The sequence below is a fragment of the Macrobrachium rosenbergii genome, chromosome 16, assembly GCF_040412425.1.
Source record: "Macrobrachium rosenbergii isolate ZJJX-2024 chromosome 16, ASM4041242v1, whole genome shotgun sequence".
Lineage (NCBI taxonomy): Eukaryota > Metazoa > Arthropoda > Malacostraca > Decapoda > Palaemonidae > Macrobrachium > Macrobrachium rosenbergii.
Window position 1 is genome coordinate 60,165,783 of NC_089756.1, and position 21,195 is coordinate 60,186,977.

At 39.6% G+C, this 21,195-nt stretch overlaps 1 protein-coding gene across 1 annotated transcript in view; it reads right to left on the bottom strand.

The window, feature by feature from the left end:
• Nucleotides 1–21,195, bottom strand: part of Start1 (Steroidogenic acute regulatory protein-like) — a 437,354-nt gene that overhangs the window by 95,535 nt on the left and 320,624 nt on the right.

Below are 21,195 nucleotides of genomic sequence, written 5' to 3' on the forward strand. Positions count from 1 at the left end.
GAGAAGTTTTAGAACTAACACACTCATACAAGTTAGCAGGACATCCTGGAATCAAAAAGACAACTAGAATCCTAACCAGAAACTCTTTTTGGCCCCATTGTAGTGAGGATGCCAAGAACTTTGTACAAAATTGTGTACAGTGAACCCCCCATTTTCGCGGGGGATGCGTCCCACACCCCCCCGCGAATAGGTCAAATCCGCGATTGCTTACAATGCCCCTCAAAAAATGCTTATACCTGTCTACCATGAAGGGTCAAACACCAAAGTACGCCTAAAAATACCAGCCTACATCAAATACACATTAAACTATTACCTTATTACTGTATTAATCTTTGAAATGATACTATTAATATAATTTCCAAGCCATCTTAAACATTTTATCATTACATTTATACGTACGTACTGTATGGCTTACAGTTGTAGGTGAAACTAATCCAGTCCCCCCTACGTATTCAGCCACACATTTTCTTTCATACAGTTATAAGCCGTTCCGTTTTTTTTTCAGGGGGAACCATTGGTATTTACGTATACAGTATGAAATTCACAAAAAGAGAGACAAAAATTAAAAAAACGTATGCACATTTTAAAAAATTTAATACTACGTATATTTGTACCTGTCTACCATGAAAGGTCAACACCAAAGTACTGTACAGTATGCCTAAAAATACCAGCCTACATCAAATATACATTAAACTGTACCTTATTATTGTATTAATCTTTGAAATGATACTAATTAATATAATTTCAAGTCATCTTAAACATTTTATCGCTAAATTTATACGTACATACTGTATGGCTTTACAGCTGTAGGTTAAAATAATCCAGTCCCCCTACGTATTCAGTCACACATTTTCCTTCATACAGTTATAAGCCGTCCCGTTTTTTCTTTTCGGGGGAACATTGGTATTAACGATATCGTAATTCACAAAAAGAGACAAAAATTCTTTAAAAATTTATGCACATTTTAAAAATTTCATACTTCTGTACTTATATATTAAGATTACTACATACGTAAATCACACGGGTACTCACCAGCGATGAATGTTGATTAAAGATGATGATGATGATGAATTAGCTGTGCAGTGCGATGAATAATGATGAAGATATGACTGCACAGCAAAGCAGAGTTGTTACAACTCATCTGAGGGTGCCTCTTCACCTTCAGGAGGCACTTCTTCAGTTGATTTGGGAGGCACGACTTCAGGCGGTTGGGGAGGCATTTCTTCAGGCGATTCGAGAGGCACTACTTCAGGCGACTGGGGAGGCACTTCTTCGGGTGATTTGGGAGGCTTAGGAGGGGCCTTCTTCGTCCGTTTGATGAACATGGTGATAGGCAGCTGCTGTCACTGCTTTTTCATGGTGGTGAGGGTTTGATTATAGGGCTCCCATGCTGAATCAAGCATGTTTGAAAACTTTAAGGAGCGTTCCATAAAAGGATCCCATGTTGAAACATACTCCTGCAGATCCTGAATCATTCTCTTCATGTGGGACAGACTTTCCAAAGTCAGGCCGCTCTCCTCTTCCTCCTGCTCCTCCCCTGAACCTGGCGTATCTTCTTCCTCACTGGCAGACTTCGTCAGCTCTTCCAAATCCTGGTCCGTCAGGGGGTCAGAGTGAGCATCAATAAGGGTGCCAATTTCATCCTCGGTGATGTCCTCGAAGCCTTCCCCACCTAGAATCCTCGCCAACTGGACAGCCTTATTAATGGCCGAATGTTGAATTTCTTGAGGAGAGAAGCCCCTGTAATCATGAACACTCTCCGGCCACAACTTGTTCCAGCATGCGTTCAGGGTCTCCTTCTTCATGTCATTCAGTGATCGGCTGATGATGCTCAGACATGTGGCAATCATGAATTTACGCCAATATTCTTTTAGCATAAATTCACTGTCACTGTCCATTGCAGTTACAAGGTGCTGGAGGGAGTTCCCGGTATAGAGTGCCTTGAAGGCACGGATCACGACCTGGTCCATAGGCTGGAGGAGAGAGGTGGTGTTGGGAGGGAGGAACTCAAACTGGACTCCCTTGTAATAGTCCAGCAGATATTGGCATGAATTGTGCCTTTTATGATAAAAGCATGAAAGTTGGCAGAAATGTTTAGCAGGTCAATACAAATAAATTTAGCTATAGGGCCATCTCAGATTTTGCCTGTAACAAATATGGCGGCCATTTTTGTTCCGCCATTACTGAAATAACATATTTGGCTTATAAAATGAAAACTATGCAAGCTAGGATAACAAATAAGGTGTCTTTTCCTAGGTTTTCAGGGTCAAGGAATATGATAAATGTATTATATTTCATCAGATATGACTAGATAGAGAAAATAGGCACCATATTTGTTCTGCATTTAACGAAAAATCGTTTTGTTGTCTATAAATCTTACAACACATGAGCTAAGATTACAAATATGATGTCAAAACTATATCTTCAGGTTTAAGAATATAATTAATGCATTATATTTTATCAAATAGGTCCCTTTTTATATCTGACTACCATATGTGCTTCACCCTATTACTGAAATGTCAATACAGCTTATTGCTATTCTATATCTGACAATGTGGACTGCTGCCTGAGGTGGAGTCAAATGCATTCACTTTCACTTTTACATTCTGCTGTTGTATTATAAAGTTGTATTATAAAGCACTTCTGCACATGTTTATCCTACTGTGTCCTAATTAATGCTTTCTCACTCTGCTTACAGGCCAAGTTAAACATAGAAGATAGACTTAGTACATAGCCATAGCTGTAGTGTTGGGCTTTATAGTTGTACAGTTGGGCTTTATTACTAACAGATCAGGATGGAAAAACTCCATAGGATGGTAAGTCAAGAAGAGCTTGAGGAAACACAGCTAACTGAGAAAACAGACTGGAACTTGTGCTTTATATGCCAAGAGAACACCCATGAGAGACTACACTGCCCAGCAGATATTAAGCAAAGTACAGCTGGTACTGGGTACAAGACTATAGCTGAAAATCTTTATGCTTTTGAACAGTGTGGAGCGTTGCCCAGGTCATTAAAATTAGACAGGATTGATGAGGAGGTGGCATTGAAATGACACTTGTAAATCAGAGAGCAAAATTTCATGATGGATGTAGATTGAAATACAACAAGACTAAACTGGACAGAGCACAAAAACGAAAATTCTCTACAGAAAAAGAAGAGACAAGCCAAAAACATAAATGTAAGAGTACAGAAACTCAACAATCCTTAACTTCATGTTTCTTTTGTGGGCTGTCATCAGGAGAGGTTCTTCATGAAGTCTCTACTTTTGAACTGGATACCAAGGTCCGACAATGTGCACTGGCTTTACAAGACACAGTTTTGCTTGCCAAACTTAGTGCAGGTGACTTAATTGCCCAGGAAACAAAATACCATGCAAGATGCTTGGCTGCACTTTACAACAAAGCTAGAAATATTGGAGAGACAAAGGATGAAGACAATGAAAGCATTAACCATGGCATTGCCTTTGCTAGTCTGATATCATATATCGAAGATGTGAAGGAAGATGAACTTGTAGCACCAGTGTTCAAACTTTCAGCCTGGGAAGCATGGAATAATTACCCAGAGATTACAGAGGCCTTCATAGTACTGACATCATCACCATCAAGCATTGATGAATGGATAAGCCATGTAGAAATGTTTGTGGTGTTGCTCTATGACCGGACAAGCAGTCAAGACCTCAGTCAATCAGGCACGAAAAATCTTGTTTTCACAAAAGGGACGACAGATAGAAAACATCCCACCCACCTTTGCTGCATTAATGCAGCACACCAAAAGGGCAGTGTATCAAGCTGCATATTGCTGGGGCCAAGCAATGATTCAACAACCAGCAATTCCTTCCCCAGAGGAGTGGGGATGGCAGAAGAACATTGATGGAGACTGGGCAGTTCTATGGAGCACATTACCTGAAGCCTCAAGCACATGTCGTGAGCTACTTAAGTGTAGATGTACAAAAGGTTGCAGAGGACACTGTGAATGCATTAAGGCTAATTTGCCTTGCACAGCTCTCTGCAGATGTGGGGGAGAATGTGACATTCTAGAATAAAGAACTTCCATGTAGTATATCTATGTATCACATATATGACAGACTTTACAGTTTAATAATAAGTGCATAACCTCAAATCTGAAGTATCAAAGTTTTTATTTTTAGGAATAAATAACATTTGTCTGCTGAAAAGAAGTTCATTTTACATTCAATAATAAATGATTGCAGTGTGACTTAACAAATTACAAAATATCTTGTCAACACAAGAACTTTCGAACCCCATAAAGTATATGTATCATGTGCTGAAACACCAAAATAGTATAAACTAGCAAAGATATTGCTTCTTTTGTGTGTTCAGAATGCTCCTTGACCCTGAAAACCTAGGAAAAGACACCTTATTTGTTATCCTAGCTTGCATAGTTTTCATTTTACAAGCCAAATATGATTTTTCGGTAATGGCGGAACAAAAATGGCTGCCAGATTTGTTACAGGCAAAATCTGAGATGGCCCTATAGCTAAATTTATTTGTATTGACCTGCTGAACATTTCTGCCAACTTTCATGCTTTTATCATCAAAGGCACAATTTGGTCATATTTATGCCAATATCTGCTGGACTATAAGAAAGATCGAGAGGGTGGCCACCAGCATTATCCATAATCAGCAACACCTTGAACTCCATGCCCAAGTCGTTCAGGTATTGCCTAACTTGAGGGACGAAGCTCTGATGGAACCAGTACTCTGTGAGGACTTTGGTGATCCAGGCCTTAAGGTTATGCATCCAGAACACAAGAAGCAATGCCTTGTTCTTATTCTTGTGGGCCCTGGGGTTTGCAGCCTTGTAAATGAGGCCTGGTTTAAGCATGAAACCAGCTACATTCCCTACCCTTCTGGGCCTTGAATCTGGAGGCTTTAGCTTCGTCCTTCATAAGGTATGTCCGGGAAGGCATCTTCTTCCAGAACAGGCCAGTCTCATCCATATTGAACACCTGTTCTGGATGGTAGCCCTTCTCCTCGATGATCTTCTTGAAGGCTTCCAGATATTTCGCGGCTGCTTCAGTGTCTGCAGATGCAGCTTCCCCATGCAGAGTAACATACTTTAGGTTGAACCGCTTTTGAAATCTGTGGAAGCACCCCTTGCTGGCCTGGAAACCTTGAGGCGCTGATGATGGTCCTGCTTGGGGTTCTTCCCCCTCTTCTTCTTCTGCTGGTTCATCAAAGCCTAGAAATTCCAATTCGCCTTCTTCAACGCCTTCCTCTGCCTGTACTACGTTGTCGCCTTCCTTAGCAGTTGATAACTGCCGGTGGAGTTGTCGTGCTTTCTCGCGAATGATGTTGGAGTCAAGGGGCACGTTTTTCTTCCGGCAGTCCTTTATCCAGATTGCCAGAGCAGATTCCATTTTCACGATTGTTTTATCCCGCACTGTTGCAACTGTCTTTGCACTACCGAAGTAGCTCGTACTCACAGACTTGCGTATCTCCGCCTCTTTCTTCTTGATATATCTTACTGTGCTCTCATTAACACTGAAATGGCGACCAACCGCGGCAAAACTTTTGCCCTCCTTTAACATGTCAAGAAGTTTCGCCTTCTCCTCGAGTTTCATAACAGATTTCTTTCTTTTAAACTCTTTGCCAGAAGGCTTTGAAGGAGCAGGGCGTTTTTAGCAGGCATTTTAGGGCGAATACCGCCGATTCACAAAGATAAAAATCGAAACGGACAGGCTTGCGGTTTCACACGGTAAGATGCTGCGAACTATACGCACAATCTGAAGATGATGCCGTGTAGCGTCCTCCCAGAATTCCATGTTCGCGAGTTGGTTGTGAATGTTCAGCCAATCAGCGCCAGTGAACAGCCAATCAGCGCCGAGTGAACAGCCAATCAGCGCCAAGGAAAATGAATGGTGCTTCTGGATTGGCTGCTTTGCAGATGACAGCCAATAGTGTGTCGAGTATCACTGGTCCTAGGTACACAGCGTCTAGCATCGCGATTTCTTTGTATTTGCAGAGAGGTGGCTTGGGTGAAGCACTTTTAAGAAAAACAAATATATATTATTGAAATTTTGCTGTGTTTACGTTAATATATTACAGTACTGTAATATTTGAAAATTAGTAAATCATTTTTAACTTACAAAATGTACTTACAGCAGTCATTACAGTAATATATACTTTACATACATGAAAATGCTGTGGCAGAATTCTAACCCTCAAACAAAACAACACTCACCCTGATCTTCGGTTGCTGGAGATGGGTAAAGGTCCACGGTCGCCAATCACAGCACACAGAAACCACAAAACAAAATTTCAAACAAACCCTCCACCAACAACGAACAAAAAAAAGAGACACATGCACCATCAATATCGGTACCGAAAAAAACAAAAGCCAGACAAACTCCCCATTCACTTTCAGGGTTGGATCTCAACTGCCCAAGACCTCCCCAAAAAACGAAAAACTCCCGACAGACCGACAGACAGAGAGACAGCCGTAAAACCAACTCCAACAACCGAACCACTCACAATGACAATTACTCTCTCTCTCTCTCTCTCTCTCTCTCACAAAACGTTGGGAAATGCTAAATAAAAACAAATTTCTGATCCCTCTATATTTCTCCCCCCTTTTAGCATTTCCCAACCAACACCTTTCACACCTCTTTCAAATCGCCTTACGCAACACCCACGGATGCTCCCTAGCAGGTCCTCTAGATCGCGTTCGTGGGCACGCAATCATTCTCTCAGACTCGCTCTCTCTTCCAGCAACATTCAGATTTACATTTTCTCCTCCATTCTCTCTCAGATTCACGCTATCTTCTTCACTATTACCACTCTCAATTTCATCAACAATCTCATCTATACCCTCTAACTCGTTCCCAAATACCTCCCCAATTCTTCAACTAACCCATCCCATTCGCTCATTGACCTTTCCAATTCTTGCAACGATTCATTCATGCTTTCAATCACTCGTCTATCACTGCTACGCTCTCTTACTCTTACACTTTCGCTCACCTCCAACCGTTCACTAACCCCTACACGTTCAGTCAACTCAGTTATATCAAACCCGCATATGCTATACGTTCTATCCATACCATCCCATTCATCCGTATTACACGCTTTATCACTCATTTCCACTTTGGCACTCACACCTATCACACAACTTACGACCATTCAGTTTACTTACGTTCTTCCCTTTCTTACGTTTTTTACCATACTCTATCAAAACAAATTGCTGATCCTCCATACACAAGCTCTCATGCATACTTGGTTCACCCACATTCGATTTCAACCATTTATACACCCCATTCTCTCTCACATATTCCGGTACATCCTTCCATCTACGCAATTGGTTGTGATGCGCTCGCATTTCTCTCACACTACCATCTACACATACTTCCCCTACAACATAACTAAGCCCACTGGGACCAACTTCCAACACCTCATACGGACCCTCAAATTTTCCACGACTTTATTTACATTCAACCGCCCTTTCTCGATTACTTCTTTCAACACTTTCTCGCCCACCTTGTAACTTTCAAACCTTTCATGCGCCTTCTTCCATACCTCCCTATCATTATCAGATAGACCCAATCTCGGTCTCACTATCTTTTCAAAATTTAACACATATTTACACGGAGACATACCAATACCCTTATGCACGGTGGCGTTGTATACCCACAACGCCGCCAACGTTTACATCCCAATCATTATCACATTCACTCATCATACGTAATATCTCTGTCAACGTTTTCACTGTTCGTTCCGCCAATCCATTCGCACTGGGCATATACGGCGAGAGTACACATGTTCTATGCCCCAATCATGCAACATTTGCTCAAACTCCCATCCAACAAATTCAGGCCCATTGTCACTCAACATTCGCGTCGGCTTGCACACACACAATGGCAACATCACTTGACCCACCATTCTCGCTACAGTCTCACTCTTTTTGTTCGAATCGCTACCGTGATATGCAAACTTACTCAAATGATCTACCATTACAACCATTCCCACATGTCCTCTAGCAGTCACAGGCAACGACACACAATCAATCACAACCATCTCAAATAACTCTTTCATCTGCAATCGCAACACAGGTGGATTCGCATGCACACTTTGATACTTACCCTTCTGACAGTCCGCACACGTAATCGCTACATCCGCACAAATTTTACTCAATCCAGGCACATACAATCTCTCTCTCATACATTCCCATAATTTATTTTTCCCCAGATGCCCAAACCTATTATGCACCAATAAACACATACCCACAGCTGCGTCTTCCGAAAATACTGGCACATACACTTCCCCATCCCATATCCCTTCCTGATGCAAAAAATAAACTATACCTTTACATACAACAAATCTCTTAGCACTTCGCTTATACACTTCTAACTCAGACGGCCAACTTCCTACTCTTACACCCCTAACACACACTCTCTTAACATATTTATTTTCATGCACTGATTTTGCATCTGCTTAATTTCCTCTTCACTCAACAAATCATTTTCACTCCTTGCAATATCTACCATACCTACAAAACTAGTTTTAGACACATCCCCTCCTTTAACCTTCGTTATTTCCCTGCCGCCCTTTCCTAAAATTCCCCTCCCGACATCCACACTTATATCATGCATTCTCATAAAATCAATTCCTAATAAAAACATGTTGGCATATCATTCTCATCCATGACTACAAAATTATGTATTATTTCAAATCCCCTAACTGAATTTTTAATTGTACCTCCTCCCATACTAACACATTCCCTTGTCCCAAACCATGTATCCTTACACTCGTTGATTTTCTTTTATATCCCAATCGCACCTTTCCAATTCACTAACTACTGTACTACTCACTAACGACACTTGTGCTCCTGTGTCTACCAAACTACAATATTTATTCTGATCCACCACTACATTCGTTACTAATTTACCTTTCGCTTCATGCATACACGCTCTCACGGCTACATTCACCTGCTTAGCTTCCTCACAACCATCCTCATCGCATTCATCTTCAACGATATCCTCAACCCTACCCCTTATTCCCTCATTTTTCCCACAATCACCTTTCTTAACCAGCCAGCTACAAGTATCCTTTCCACAGTGAACATTTAAAATCACATTCGTACCACTTTCATTCACTCTTCCTTTATACTCTACCGGCCTATTCCATCCAAAGAATAATCGTACTGTAATTTTAAACATTTCCGCCACCACCAACAACACTTTCACTAACTTTTCCTCCTCATCTAATTCCCTTCCTTCCTCACGCACTCCTCCTTCCGGCATCTCATTCATCACCTTTTCACGCAACTCGTTCATGCTCGCAGGTACTCCGTCAATCAACCCATTTATTTCCAAACTACCCAACCCCCCAAAAAGACATTCCCACACTCGATTCTCCCCTACATACTGTTGCTTTACCACAAATCCTACAGGTACTTGGTCCGGGTCCCAGTTGCTCCTAACCCTATCATCTCATTCAGTCCACATACGCGACATAGCATCTGCAACAATATTCTGTCTACCTTGTGCATACTCTACCTTAAAACTAAACTCATTCAAATCCTCTATCGTTCTCGCAATTCTAGCATTCACACTCTCCTTTTTAACCATATATACTAGCGGTCGATGGTCCATCCAGTATCACAAAATCTACCCCATACAAAAATACTTTCAACGCTTTCACACAAAAACCTTATTGCAGCCAATTCCTTTTCAATCACCGAATATTTCAACTCTGCCTTTCCAAACGCCTTGCTCACATACGCAATTACTCTCAATTGTTCTCCCCATTCGCCTTCTGCATTTGTACCAAGCATCCTCCCATACTATATTTACTTGCATCCGTATACAGTTCTAGTTTATTCGCATTCTCACTATAGTCCGGGAAAGCCAACGTCACGTCTCTTGCAGCCTCCTCCTTCAATCTCTCGAACGCTTGATCATTCGCTCATCCCATTTCAATCTTACACAATTTCTCTTCCCCGTCCATTCAGTAAGTGGTTTCCGATCCCCTGAACAATCTTTTATAAACTTCCTTCCAAACTCAATTAAACCCAAAATCCTTTCAACTCACGCATACGGTCCGGGACGTGGAAATTCCCTCACCTTATTCACGAACTTATCACTCTTCCTTACACCTCTTCCACTCACCATATGCCCTAGGAATTCCACCTCCCCAGCCAACCAAGCACACTTTTCAAATTTTACTTTTATTCCTACTTCTTCCAACCTTTCTAACACTCGTTCAAGCAGTTCCATATTCTCTTCTACAGTCTCACTCGCAATCAAAATGTCATCTATAAAAACAGTTACCTTCTTGCGATCAAACCCAGCCAGAACCACATTCATTGCCCTTTGGAAGGCAGCAGGCGCATTAGCCAGTCCGAAACTCAATCTTCGGAACTGGTAGTGGCAGGAACCACTAGAAAAGGCCGTAATATGCCTGCTCCCCTCCTCCAGAGGCATCTGGTAATAGCCCCTTACCAGATCTAATTTTGTAAACACTTTCATTCCATTCATCTTGTATACACAATCAGACACCACATTCATCGGGAATCGCTCTTTCACAGTTACTTCATTCACCTTCCGATAATCCACACACATCTGCAAACTTCCATCTGGCTTACGTACCGGTACAATGGGGCTATTCCAGGCGCTCATCTCCTTTCAATCACTCCCACCCTCTCAAGCTCCTCACACTGCTCCTCTATCTCACGATTGATAGACGGAGAAAAATGTCGGGACGCTGATATATGGGGGTGTCGTCTTCCAGAACTATTTTAAATTCGGGAAGCTTGATCCCCAAAATCCTCATCTCCACGACTCAATGCCCCCGCCTATCCCACAACATTCTCCTCAATCGTTCTCTTACGTTATCACTTACATTTTCATCTACCTTTACTCTTTCCTTCAACTCCTCATACGTCCAATCATTAGCTCCTTTCAAATCACCTGTCATCACCTGCCGTACCTTCACGTACCTCTCATCATCCACATTCACCAACGCACGTAATATTCCCACGCAATCTCCCTCACATATTCCTCGGACTCGCTTCTTCCTGACACTCGGCAATGACGTTATATATACCCTCGGATCTCCCATGTTCAAAACCCCATCATATACACACACATTTGCCCTGACTAATTTATTTATGTCTATTCCTCAACCACATACTCACACCTATCATTGTTGGCTATCCCGAGGCTATCCGGCCATGCCACTTTCACACTCACAACTTCTCCAATATCATGTGGCACTTTTACCCTCTCTGTCGCAATTACAGGCACTCTCTTCCACAATTTTTGCTCAACCCTACCATCCTTCCCCAAATACAAATCCCCAAGCACATCCCCTTTCATACGTAATTCAATTACATTCATACTAGGACGGACCACCATCCCGCATTTTTTCAAAAACTCACATCCCAATAAAATATCATATTTATCATTCGTATACTCTCAATCACACAAAAATCACTTTCATCCATCACTACACCCCCAATTTCTAACCGTTCACACACTCTTCCAACCACTGCTACCCCTAAATTTCCAATCCCTCTTACTTCCCCCTGACAGTTCCTAATCTCACACGTATTCCTCAATTTCTCACATCCATTCTTAAATATGACATTCATACTACACCCTGTATCTACTAAGGCAATCAATCTTACTCCCTTACAACACACTTGCACACTCATGCACTCGTCAGTCTTTCCAGCAAAACCTCCCTCATGCAACAACCCCTCACGTACATGCATCACACGCACCGCTTGCATCCTGGAGGATCCACCCATTTGAACCCCCTTCACACTAAGTTTCCCGAATTCGCTGTCACAGTCACCCTCTTTCGTCTACATACACTTGATACATGCCCTTCCATTCCACATTCGTCACACTTCGCTCTCGGTTCTGAACACATTCTCGCATAATGCCCATTCTTACCACAGTTACCACATATTACATTCACTCGGGTACCCCTACAACCATTAGCAACATGACCCACCTGTCCGCACGGTAGCATTTAACCCCTATCTTTCGTGACACTCCCTTACCAAATGTCCCGATTGTCCACACCCAAACACGCTCCTAAAGCCCACCTACACTCATTCTTTGTATGTCCTTCCTTTCCACATCTAAAACACTTCGCTCGACTTCCACTCATCGACCTTCCCTTTGTACACTACTATCCCTAACCCGTCCAACCCGTTGTTCCCTTACAAACCCACCATTCATCCTCACTGGCACCTCCACATTGCTTGCTCTTACACTCCTATCTATTACACTATCGGCCATTCTCATTGGGCCCCTCAACACTGCATCCCTAAAGCTTCCAAATTCTGGTACTCTCTCATCTACCCCAGCCCTCACACTTACACTTCTGCTCTCTTTTATAACCCTGTCAAGCTCATAATCTTCTACAATTTCCAAAATTTCTCCCCAAGTCAACCTTTCATTCGTCCACCTTTTCTTCTCCTTCCGCTTCAAGTTCACAAATTCTCTAACTCCATCTGGCACTGTCCCTAACAACTTCCGTACTAACTCCTTACATTCATCTATCCCATCATCCCCAAACTTCTTCCTTGCCAACGTCTCCAGCCTACAAGCATATAGTGACAAGGTTTCCCAGCTTTCATTCTTGCCTCATCAAATTCATTCTTCCTCTTATACTTAACACTCACTTTCATACGCCTCGCTTGCTCAACTAGTCTAGCTTTCACCTTGTCATACTCAACATCCCCACACTCATAATAACCCTATACATATCAAGTAAAAACCCAGTCAAATACTCTCCTAATTCTCGTGCCCACACTCTCTTACTTTCCCCATACTTATCCTGACAAAACCTTTCATACTCCCTAAAGAAATCATGCACATCCCTACTTCCATACTCATTATACTTTTCACACTGCGGGTACCTCCTCACATACATAGCCTTTCTCACTTCTTTCTCACTTTCACTCTCACTTTCGCTACTTTCGCTCTGTCCTTTCATACCCTCTTCCGAATAACAAAGAGTCCACTTCTGCACTTACATTCATCTTACTCATTACACTCTTCTTCCCCCCTTTTTATCTTTTTATCCACTCACCTCCATCCACCTCACTATCACTACTGCCTTCACCCTCTCCCTTCTTTCCTGCCTTTCCCACTTCCTTACCCTTCTTACCAGTTTCCTTTCCCTTTCCTTCTTCCCTTTTTCTTCCCCTGACTTATCCTTACTTTCCCTCTGTTCCTTCCCTTGCTTTTCATTCCCTTTTCCTTACCCTGCCTCTCATTCCTCGTTTCTTACTTCCTATTCCCATATCACTTTCATCACTCACGCTTCCATTCACTTCTTCCTCCTTTTCTTTCTCTCTTACCCCTTCACACGTTCCAGAGAACCTGCCTCCAACAGCCCCTTCTCCAAAAACACCCTTGAACATACCTTTCACCATTTCTTCCACACCTTCATCATTCCTCCAACTTTTATCCATCCTCTCTTCCATCCTCTCTTCCATTCTCTCTTCTGACTCTTTCATCTCCCCTTTCATTTCTTCTTTTGCACTTCTTAGCATTCCCTCCACCTCCTCCAACTGACTCCTCAATCTCTCATTCTCACCCCTCAACCACGTATTCTCCTCTCTCAACCTTACTAGTTCCTCTTCCATCCTTCTCTTCAGTCACACTACCAGCCACCAATCTCACTTGCAGCTGCAATACCAGCTGCCCCACGTTGGGCGCCAAATATTATGTGGCGGAATTCTAACCCTCAAACAAAACAACACTCACCCTGATCTTCGGTTGCTGGAGATGGGTAAAGGTCCAAGGTCGCCAATCACAGCACACAGAAACCACAAAACAAAATTTCAAACAAACCCTCCACCAACAACGAACAAAAAAAGAGACACATGCACCATCAATATCAACAAACCGAAAAAAACAAAAAGCCAGACAAACTCCCCGTTCACTTTCAGGGTTGGACCTCAACTGCCCAAGACCTCCCAAAAAACGAAAAACTCCCGACAGACCAACAGACAGAGAGACAGCCGTAAAACCAACTCCAACAACCGAACCACTCACAATGACAATTACACTCTCTCTCTCTCTCTCTCTCTCACAAAACGTTGGGAAATGCTAAATAAAAACAAATTTCTGATCCCTCTATAATGCTACGTACCGCAGATGTAAACATACGTACCCTGCAGTATTCCTGTTGTCTTACGTATTTTAGATATGCTCTACGTACTACCCGTAGTACTGTACTATACTATGTATCATCCTAAAACACTTTTTGTATGTAATATTTAAAAATCATCTTACAACAAAACATTTTATAAAATGTACGTACTGTATGCGCAGAAGGTCCATGTTAGTATATGTGTAGCGCAACCAATAGTACCATGCATTATACCGTAGCGGGAAATTTCGACAAATGACCCAATATACAACCCATTTTATTGCTATCTTACAACAAAACATTTTATAAAATGTACGTACTGTATGCGCAGAAGATCCGTGTTAGTATATGTACGCGCAACCAGTACAGTAGTACCATGCGTGTACCGTAGCAGCAAATTATCAGCAAATGACCCAATACAGTATACAGTAGTGTAATCCGTTTTATTGCTACTGTATCTCACGTTTGTGTGTTTTGCATGTACAGTACTATGGCCTAAAAATATTTTTTTAAATCGTGCATTAAGATGTCCTCTGAATGCTCTGCTTCTTCTAAGGCCTCTGGCCAATAGCCTACAATTACTGTAATGACTGATGAGAAGAAAGTACTGTAGACATGACTGTTTTGTTAAGAGAGGGCAAAAGTCACGAAGTAGCAGCAGCCCATTACAGCATGACATTAATTGCGGTCGCCCACATTGAGCATGAACAAGGTAAAATACTCATGCAGCCCTACTGTACCACCTTTGTTGCCATGTTCAAATACCTTAACATGACAGCGCCTCCCGTCATTCATCGTACTGCACAACTAATTCATCATCATCATCATCTACAGCATACTGAAATCAACATTCATCACCAGTTACTACCCGTATGATTTAACTTTACAGTACAGTACAGTACTGTATTATTTATTATTATTAAGGTACCCAGTGTAGTATACATAATATTATTATTTAATTTCTATTACTATTATATGTACAGTACTGTAGTACAGTATTATTATTGATTTACATGATTTTTTAATGTTATTATACAATAAATATGAAAATACAGAATACTATTGCTATACGAAAAAGACAAAAAAAATCTGCATCCGCAAATATGGAGTTTCCCGCGAATATTTTTATAGATATGTTCCATGGAAAAACCCGCGAATGCGTGAGTTTCCCGCGAAAATTTTTTAGATAGGTTCCATAGAAAAACCCGTGAGTGGGTGAGTCCGCAAACCTTGAGCACGCGAATACGGGGGGTTCACTGTAGTTTGTAATCGAAATAAAGGTAACGTAAATCCAAAAGCTCCACTTGAAAAATACCCATCGGAGTTGAATCCATTTCAGGTCGTATCTATGGACTTTTTAGGTCCATTTCCTACAACTGTTAGGGGGAATAAACAAATATTAGCCTTTTTAGACTATCTAACAAGATATGTAGAGATTGTACCAGTAAGAAATAGAGATGTAATTACAGTAGCAGAAGCTCTTAAATCTAGAATTATTACGAGACATTCATGTCCACAAGTTCTTCTTTCTGATAACGCAGCAGAATTTACTAGTGAACTTTTAAGAAAATTATGTGAATTTTATGAGATAAATAAATGTCAAATCACAGCATATAAACCAAGTTCAAATGGAGCAGTAGAAAGAACGAATCGTAAGATAAAGGATATCCTGAAAACTTTAGTTAAACCTAATACAGAAGACTGGGATTTAGCTTTGGAAGACGTACAGTTTACTATAAACAATACTGTAAATGAGACAGTAGGAGAATCACCACACTACTTGTTATACGGATACGAGAAGAGACTACCAAATACGTTACTAGATGATGCCACACCACCCCAACATACTTATAACTACGATGACTATATTGCCTGGAAAACTAGACGTACGTATGAAACGATCAAACAGACGAGGACTAGACTTAAGGAAGCTCAGAGTGTCCAAGCAAAGTACTATGACAAAAATACAGCTAAACCAAAAATTGTAGTAGGTGCTCAGGTATATGTTCAGGATCATGTTCCAGAAGGTCCTAATATAAAAGTATCTTCAAAGTCTAATGGTCCTTATAGAGTATTAGAAGTGTTGAAGTTAAATAAGCTAAAGATCATAAGTGATATTGATCTAAAAGAAAGAATTGTTCATACCAATCATGTAAAGGTAATAAAAACAGACTCTTGGTCAAATAAGAGAATAGTTGAATTACTGAAATAAGATAAACAGGAACCAATAAATAACAAATACAACTTAAGAAAAAGATAAATTTATGTAAAGTGTTGAACTGTTAGATATAAACAATGTGTAGGCATTAAAATACCTCATGTATACAGAATATCTGATAAGGCTTATTCTTACAGATACAAACATGCGGTTCTTCTTGGTTATCATAACACTGCTTTATGTGTCATCTGAGGTGGTGATCTGGAAGGGTGCACTACTAGAGGAAAAGGGATCTGTGAAATTAATAAAGGACTTGGGCATAGTGAGTATTGACATTACATCAGTGCTTATCAATGAAATGACATTGAAAGATGTCCAAAGGGAATTAAAATCATTAATTAGGAAAAGTGAAAATAACAGTGTTTTACCATTGTTGGAAAAACTAGATAATGACATAGGAAGTGTGTTATATACAAGATCCAAACGATCCCTCTTACCTTTTATAGGAACAGCACTTAATCAATTATTTGGGGTCGCGACGGACTCTAATGTAGAAAAAGAAAGTGCCCGTATAGACAAACTGGAGAAATGGGCAGCAACAAGGGGCATTGTGTTAAATAAGATTATAAGCTCTCAAAACTTAAACAGTGAGGAATTGAAAAAAATAAAGGAATTTATTAATCAAGTGAACACAAATATTACCAAAGAGATTAAGATAATAACAGATGAACAACATTTAAGTACATTTATGAACAATGTTAGAATTGTATTGCAAGACCATAAAGATCTGTTAAATGCCATTTTGTTGGCCTATAAAGGAATATTAAGTCCAACATTAATAAACCCAAGAGAATTAGAGGGCATAATTAGTGTTTTTGGGTAGAAGGACATTACACCCCTTTGGTAAAGGATATAATGGTCTATTATAATTTGATAACCACCAAGGTAGTTAAAAATAAGATTCTTCTAATACTACCTTTTAATTAAAAAGAGGCAGATGTACTGATGTCCATACATCCTTTTCCCATGTTGATAAAGGAAAACGTAATTATCTCAAATGTCAACCACATCAATTTTGCATTAGAAGAACATGGGCTAATGATGTCATTTATTACTGATGCTCAATTAAGAGATTGTATACTTTTGAAAGATAAAGAGTATATTTGCAACCTTGACAACCTGTATGAAACTACTAATGCCTATCCTTGTGTTCAAGAAATAATTGAAAACAAAAATCAAGAGACAGTACTGTGTACACAATTATCCAAACATGATTTTGTTTCCATCCTAGTAGAACAGTCAGTTTTTGTGTTTTCACTGAGTTCAGTAACAGCAACTATTAATTGCCATAATATAAGTACTGAAATTAATTTCAATAATGTCCATGCTTTTGATAAGACATGCAAGTTAGTTATTCCTAATAAATTATATTATGAACCTCATGTCTTCACAGAAATCACAATCCATAAAAATAACCCATACATGAACTACTCTAGTGAAGTTAAAGAATTTAAACTGTCTCAGTTAGAGTTAAAACAAATAAAAGAGTTGGATTTAGTAGATGAATTTTTTCTATTACAAAGAAAATGTTTCACCAGTTCTGTCTCTGTTCAATTTGGTTAATCATTATTGTAATTATAGTGTTTGCAATTTTGGTCAAACGTGTGGTAATTTCAAATATTGAGAAGATTATAACAGAAATAAAAAGGGTCAATGGAGAGTAAAACGATCTTATAGACATAATTTACTACTGAATTCTTTATGTATTATTATTTGCATTATGTGTTAAAACAATTAACCATTTTTATAGTATAATAATTCATTGTTCATTATATATATAAATATATATATATATATATATATATATATATATATATATATATATATATATATATATATATACAAGGGTAAGTCAAAAAGTTCCAGGAAAAATTGTTGAATGATGTATTTACACAGGAATGAAAACAACCCAAATACTTGGTAAACAATTATCTGTGATGTAGTGATCATATAGACTTGTTACCTCAGTCATCCTCTTGCTACCGTGGTGTTAACATCTGCTTCAGAAAAGTAACTTCTTGAACCCATGGAAAATAAAAATTTTGAGATGAGAGCTAACATCAAGTTCCTGACCAAGCTTGATTGGAAACCAGGAAAAATTATTGAAGCTTTGCAACAAGTTTATGGAGATTCTCCTCCATCTTCAGTTGTTTATGATTGGATAAAGCGATTTAAGGATGGTCGGGAGGACCTCAAAGACAACCCAAGAGAGGGAAGACCATCGACTGCAAAAAATGAAAGAATTGTGGCTTTGGTGCAGAATCTAGTGGATGAAGATCGTCGGATTACTATCGATATGATAGCTAATGAAACTGGGATCTCCCATGGTTCTGCATTTTCAATTTTAAATGAAAATCTTGGTTTGAGTAAACTTTCAGCACGTTGGGTCCCAAAAGCGTTGTGAAGACCAACTGCATCAAAGAGCTGAACTTTCTCTTGCAGTTTTAACGAAGATTGAATCAAATGAATCAGAGTTTTTGACCGGATTGTTACTGGAGATGAAACTTGATCCATCAATATGACCCAGAAAGTAAAATTCAATCAAAGCAATGGTTACCAAGAGGTTTAGCTGCACCAGTGAAGTTCAAAGTGGCGAGATCTGCCCAGAAGGTTATGGCAACAGTGTTTTGGGACTCCAAAGGAGCGATTTTGATTGATTTCCTTGAAGGACAAAAAACAGTCACCGGGAACTACTACAAAGGTGTTTTGCAAAAACTGAAGACTGCATTGGCTAAAAAACGTCGAGGAAAGTTGCACCGCAGAATTTTGTTCCATCATGATAACGCTCCAGCACATTCATCAAGGGTTGCAAGAGAAGTCCTACGGAAATTTAGGTGGGAAACTCTTCCACATCCTCCTTATAGTCCTGATCGTGCTCCTTCAGATTTTTTCCTGTTCCCAAAACTCAAGGAACACTTAAGAGGAGTCTGGTTTGAATCTTTGGATGCTGCTAAACATGCAGTTTCAACATGGTTTAATAGAAAGGCCCCAAATTTCTACAAAGAAGGGTTGCAGAGGTGGAAACAGCGCCTTGAAAAGTGTATAGAGTTAGATGGTAGATATGTAGAAAAATGATGTTTGAATTTCCTTAAATAAAGAGTATATTGAATTTTTCCTGGAACTTTTTGACTTACCCTCGTATATATGTATGTATGTATGTATGTATGTATATGTATCTCTTTTGATTCATGATATAATATATGTGAATTTTCTACCATATATTCTTAACTGATTTTTTTGCATTAGTGCATTGACACAGTTTGTGCAATTTAAATATTTTTTGAGAATTGACTTGATGGGCAATCATATAAATACTTTATTTTATTTGTGATTTTGCAATCATCCATTGAAATATATTCTTTTTGTCACAATGAGGGCAGTGAGAGGTAGCGTGACCGAGTGATGTTGTGGTGTAGAATAGATAGGGAAATTAGAGAGAGAGAGAGAGAGAGAGAGAGAGAGAGAGAGAGAGAGAGAGAGAGAGAGAGAGAGAGAGAGAGAGAGAGAGAGAGAGAGAAATAAGAATAAAGAGAGAGGCAAAGAACACAGTGATAACGCCCAAATGCTGTTGTATTGTGTTATCAATACACGGGATGTTTACATGAACCATTGCAGTATATCATGTTGAAGCCATAAAAACAGTCGTAAAAGTGAGAACTAATGGCCTCGCGATTGAAGCTAACCAAAACATGAGTCAGCACAACCTAAATGCTTACAGCAGCTGGTTCTATAGCCCCGCCTTCTCAGGAAGGCATTTTCGTGGAAGTTCCAGGAATTTGGGGGTTGGCTCAAGTGATGTACTTCTTCAACCTCCAATCAATTATGTTTGGGAGGGGTCTTTCACACACCCTCCTAAGATCACCTCCTATCAAGTCCTCTAAGGAGAGATTTGAATCACACCCACTACAGTCCTTCTAATCAGCTACTTGAAGGGGAGGCCTTGCTGATTAATCCTTCCAATAAGGCTAGAAGGAGGTGGAGATTGCAAATAGCAAGTTTTTCTTGGGGTTCGACAAGTTAGAGACCTACGAGGAGAGGAGAGTTCAGAACTGTGTCCTTCAAGGGAGAGTATGTCTCCCCTCGCTTCAGTGTTCCCCATATAGACTGAGTCAAGAGTGATTCGTTTCTATCATTGTAACTTGTTAATTTTGTACTGATCTTTATAATACTAAGTACTAATTAAAGTGAAGAAATTACCGATCTTGTCTCTATACGCCTTTCTGAGAGATATCAATACTTAAAAATAATAGATATACAAAGATAGCATCATCATCCGATCTGAAGGGATAAGAAGAAGGACACCTCAAACAAAGAAACCAAGGTAAGAAGAGAAAGACTAAAACCATACAAACATACAACAAAGAACATAAAAGGGGAGAAGATAATATATATATATATAACAATATTATATAATATATATATATATATATATATATATATATATATATATATATATATATATATATATATATATATATATATATTCACAGACTCACCTATTTGCAGATTTTTCTGTGGAACCTATCTATAAATTATTCACAGGAAACTCACCTATTCAAGGTTTTGTCGTCGAGCAATATTCTGTATTTTCATATTTTTGTGACTAAATACTGTACTGTAGCTACATATACATTTTATGATAAAATAATGAGTTACAGTACTAATTTTCAAATATTAATATTAAGTTAAATGAGATAAAATAACAACATTAAATAATAAAAATGATAATTCCCTCTCTCTCTCTCTCTCCCTTTATTTTTCTCAGTTCTCTCTCTCTCTCTCTCTCTCACTTACTGAGATGAGAGAATTTTTATGAATATGTAATAGGTATATTTATTTGTTTTGTG